The 5,453-nt window shown below is 34.8% G+C and overlaps 1 pseudogene; it reads left to right on the top strand.

Moving 5' to 3' along the window:
• The first annotated feature begins 2,377 nt into the window (after positions 1–2,377).
• LOC125469260 lies at positions 2,378–4,323 on the top strand (annotated as a pseudogene).
• Positions 4,324–5,453: the final 1,130 nt, after the last annotated feature.

The raw sequence follows: 5,453 nt of genomic DNA on the forward strand, positions 1-5,453 counted from the left end.
CAAAAGTTTTTTACGGTTATAAACGAAAAATTACAATTTAACGGTTATGTTACCTCTGATTTTACTGATTTTTTACAGTTACACTCCTTGACCCTATAAGAATGCAATGAATAAATTTGATCTTCAATTTAAAATATTTACACTAGTGGATACCACAAAATTTTATTTTATACTTAATGGAAGTATAACATTAACTCTTAAGTGTTTATTTAATCTACCGTTTTGACGCGATATACATTCTTCGAAAACTTTTTTTCAATGATCTAACCGTCAAACTTGTTTGTACACACTCCGAGATCACATACATAAAAAATCGTAAAAAATAAACATTCAGAGATTAGGTGACAAAACAAAAGTTTTCCATGGTTATAAACGAAAAATCACAATTTAACGGTTATTTTAGCTCCAATTTTGATGATTTTTTACAATTACACTCCTCGACCCTATAAGAATGCATTGAACGAATTCGGTCTTCAATTTAAAATATTTACACGAGTGGATACCATAAAATCTTATTTTATACTTGATGGGGAAATATAACATTAACTCTAAGTGTTGGTTTAATCTACCATTTTGATGCGATACACATTCTATGAAATGTTTTTCAACGATCCAACCGTCAAACTTGTTTGTACACACTCTGAGATCGCATACATAAAAAATCGCAAAAAACAAACATTCAGAGATTAGATAACGAAACAAAAGTTTTTAATGATTATAAATGAAAAATCACAATTTAATGGTTATTTTAGCTTTGATTTTGATGATTCTTTCCAGCTACACTCATCGATCCTATACGAATGCAATGAATGAATTTGATCTTCAATTTAAAATATTTACACTAGTGGATAAATCTTATTTCATGCTTAATGGAAGTTTAACATTAACTCTTAAGTGTTTATTAAATCTATCAATTTGATATGATATGCATTCTACGAAATTTGTTTCAACGATTCAACCATCAAATATGTTTGTATATACTCCGAGATAGCATGTGTAAAAAATCGCAAAAAAAAAAAAAAGAAAAAAAAACATTCAGAGATTATCCGATGGCCGTCCAAAATTTTGCTTTGTTTGTGTCGGTTATATCCGACCGGGCCATGAGTGAAAAAAAAAATATTTAAAACATGTGTTTATTTATTTGTTTGTTTTTAATCAATACAACATTTTAAAATAATAAAATTAGACATGATAGAATACACCAGATGTTCATGTTTGTTTATGTGCTAGACAATGTGCTTTGTGACGCATTGAGAAAAATTGTTTGAATTTCTTTGTATCTTGTTGCTTGCTTGTAAGGGAGGGAGCATAATCCTTATTACAAAAATGATAGACCTTCATATTGTAGTCTGTTGTTATTATTCTCTCAGAAAATTTATAGCTCGTTGGAATTGGGTTCATTAGACTTTAGGGTCATGAGTGAAAAAAAAAGATATTTAAAATATGCATTTATTTATTTATTTTTAATCAATATAAAATTTTAAAATAATAAAATTTTTATTTCTGTCGGTTATAACCGCCAAGATTTTTTTTTATATCTGCCACTAAATATCCGCTAGGATTTTATGTCGGATATAACCGACAATATTTTTCTAATATCTGCCACTAATTAAATGATGTGTCAGATATAATTTATCCGACAAGATTTTTTTAATATCCGCCATCATCATCCGCTACCTAAAGCTAATATTGTAGTAGTGTAGAAAGGTCTCTCTCCCCACGGTATAAATCCACTCATCTAGGGTTCATCTCCATTAACGCAATCTTTATACTTAAATTCTTTTACTCACTGCTTGAGTCTAAAACTATTTACCAACTTGATTGTCGGATAGCCTTTGGCTGGCACACCCCCCATCCTAGGCTTGCTCACGATTGTTTATTGTTTTGCAGGTTACTTGAGTTTGGCACTTCCTCAGCATACAGTGGTGCGCAAATTTAGTTCCAATAGTTGACTTATCAATATAATCATTTATACCCTTTATGTTTCACATTATAGCAAATCTGCGAGATTCTTGTGTAGAATGAAGCCCTAGCCCCTAGTATGGAACTTAAGTGGATTTATCCATAAAATTAATCTAATGGTTTAATTCATCTACGTGGCCACGTAATTATGTGTACATTGAATGTTAGATTTACTTCATTTTAGTGGATTGTTGAGTAATAAACGGAGTTGGAGCTGAGTTGTTGTCATCTTTTTTGTCTTCCAATTCTTTCTACTCTACGTTACCTAAACAATTGCAAATATACAAAGCTCTACGCCTAAAACATGCAAGAACCATTTGCAAGCTAACTAGCTAGCTAGCTCTACAGACACAAGGGAAAACGACTAAATGAAAAGCTGCGTGCAAGCTTAATTTCAGCAGCCTCCAGTAAAAACATGGCACAGAAACTTGCAAAAATATTCCTTCTACTCCTAGCCATCTTGTTACTTAAACAAGCCGGCTCCGGCCAAAGTCAGTCGATTACAAATGATGACTTGCCATTGAGTATGGTCACTGATGGAGGAAACCAATTACTACTCCAAAACCAAAATGTTTGGAAACCAATTTTCTCTGGGCTGCTGGACTATTTGTTCTCATCAGATAGCACCTGAGAAAATATCGACATATGGGTTCTTGCCATGCACGTCAACGGTCCTGGGAAATATCATAATCAAAACTCATACACATATGACATATATACAATCGTATAGATACGACGTGTACAAATTATATATATAAATTACAAAAAAAATTAAACAAAAGATGTTTAGTAATGTTACCAGACTGCACACGAATAAAATTATCCAAGCTGATCTTAAAGAAATGTGTTGTCCATATATCTTTTATCTTTACAATTTGGAAGGGTTGTCATTTGCTTAATAAGATATGCGTGGCAACAAGAGGCTTGTAGCTCAATTAGTTAAAAGAATTCAACTAAATAACCTAGGCGCTTCGTTCAACCATCCCTCCCATATATAATATGGAGTCAACATCTATTTGTTCTTCTGTGGAGTTTCTTGACAGCATCTAGACTTTCTGGAGACACAGAAACGGCTCAAAGTCAGGTCTCTGTTGGAATGGGTTGCTCGCTGGATCAAATGTTATGCTTCTGACAATTCTATGCATGGGGCACCTGTCTCTTCGTTGGCAAATGGGACCTTGAAAATTCAAGTGCAGTTGACAAAAAAGATGAACAACGATTTAGATTAACTGGTACTTCCCTGTGCTCTCTCCTGACCTAAATGTGTTGCCTTAAAGTGTACAATTAAAATGTTTATAGATGTTAGCTTGCCCAGAGGTAAAAATTAAACATAAGAATAAATGGAGGTAAAAAGTTCAGACTTAAATCTTATATATATATATATATATATATATATATATATATATATATTCATTCACGGTAAATAAACCAAATGGTTTCTAGAATTATTGAAGGGAATTGTTATTGGCACTCCAAAAATCTCATTCTACACTCCGAATTTTCTATATTAGGAAAGAAAAATACACTTGTGAGGAGTGTAGTATGAGATTTTTAGAGTGTCAGTAACACTTCCCTTATTGAAAGTTAATAAAATTAATTAGTAGTTGTGTTGCTCAAGCAGTGCCACTACTGGAATTGTACATGTTTAGTTGAATATATATAATGTACAAATAAATATTGCTTATGTAAATCTATATAGTTTTGCATGATTTTCTCCCTAGTTTAATGTTTAATAAGAAGAATGCTGGTATAAATTATGCCATGCTTAGCAACGTGATATATTGTTAGGTTCATTTTTCTTCTTCTTGTTCATCAGGATCTGGAGTGAGCAGAGTAATTGGGACAATCTATTCTACACGGATCATGGTTCTCTCTCTGATTCCTTTCGTAATTGTCCAATTGCCCCAAGTTTTCCACGCAACTTCAGATAGTCGCTTAGCAATTCTTATTTAACTTGATGTCTCCATCTCTTTTGTGACCACTTATAGCCTCTATCAGGTAGCTGAGAGTTTAGTTTCTAAAAGGATGCTAACTAATCAGTAAAGTTATACAAATATCATATTGGTCTGATTCATACACCATCTCATCATCTTCCCCAAAATTCTGCACCAATTGGTCTGTCCACTACTGATGCAGGTCTTTCAACCATGGATACAGAAGAGAAAACTTGCATATTCTAAGCATAAGCATGTGATGTCAGAAATTCTAAAACATTTGAAAACAAATGCGCTCGGAAGACTTCTTACGAATGATGGTAACTTAGGTTGCCAAAACCCTAAGTATCGGAGTGTCGGACACCTCGACAAGCCGACACACCAAAGACACGCCCCCGACGTGGTTTTGGACACGTTCAAGACCTAGTAGGGGCATTTTTGTAAATATAAAAAAAGTTGGGCTTTCTATAAATATCAAAACTTCTAAAATCTAAAGACTACCCCAACTCCTGCTCTAGACTTCAATCCTCTTTCAATCTTCCTCTTTCAGTCTTTATAAATATCAAATCTTTAATAAGTATTTTGTGTTTTGATTATTATGTATGGTGGATGAATTTGATGAACATGAGTTGACATTCCCTAAATATAAAGTGACACATCCCGACTGAGATTAGGGCGTGCTGGCCATCACTCGGAGGTGACGTAACCATGTGCACAGTGCAGAAGCTAATAAAACAATAATAGAAGAAGTACGAATAAATAAAAACTAGCATACATAAGGTAGAAGTAATAAGTGCTAGCGTAAGTGAGACACAATTTCAGAGCAGAAAGCCTAAAGCAGTCCAAACTAAAATGACGCTACAACAGTACACCCGAAGGTGGACCTATGCTGGTGATCGTCTATCAGAAATGCCGGGAAAGCCCTCTGGGAAACCACCAAACCAACTAAACAGCTAGAACCTGGAGGGGCGCAAAACAAAAGCGTGAGTGGGCAAAAACAAGGCTTTTCGAAAACCATTTCAAAAACAAGATTCTAACCCCTCGCCGTAAAACCTGTATACTTCCCAGAAAATAAACATATATACATAAATATAGATATGCCAATCATGCATAAGAATATGCCATGCCAAGTCTCACAATATAATGCAAGTGCTCAGGTATAAATCACATCAATAACATATACTCTGGCAGCCGAAGTCACCTAACGTGACCTGTACGGCTGCTTCTAGAAGCTCATATCTCAATCACAATAACTAAACCTGCCCATGAGTCGGAACCACCTAAAGTGGTCTGTACGACAGGCATGGGTGTAATACATATAAACGCTCTAATGCTACGATCACGTGAAAGCTGTGCGAATAATCGCGGATCACCTACGAGTCGGAACCACCTAAAGTGGTCTGTACGACAGGACTGTGACCTACTCTGGGCGAGAGCACTAACACCGGGGGTGCAGGTTATGAGCTCTCTAAGCATCTCGAATCACTACTGAATATAAACGTGAATAACACTTACCTGGCACTTACCTATGCGTCCACAACACCAACATACATACGA

This window comes from the organism of the source record quoted next, unplaced genomic scaffold, assembly GCF_019419815.1.
Source record: "Pyrus x bretschneideri cultivar Hongxiangsu unplaced genomic scaffold, Pyrus_bretschneideri_v1 Contig41, whole genome shotgun sequence".
In the NCBI taxonomy this organism is placed as follows: Eukaryota; Viridiplantae; Streptophyta; class Magnoliopsida; order Rosales; family Rosaceae; genus Pyrus; species Pyrus x bretschneideri.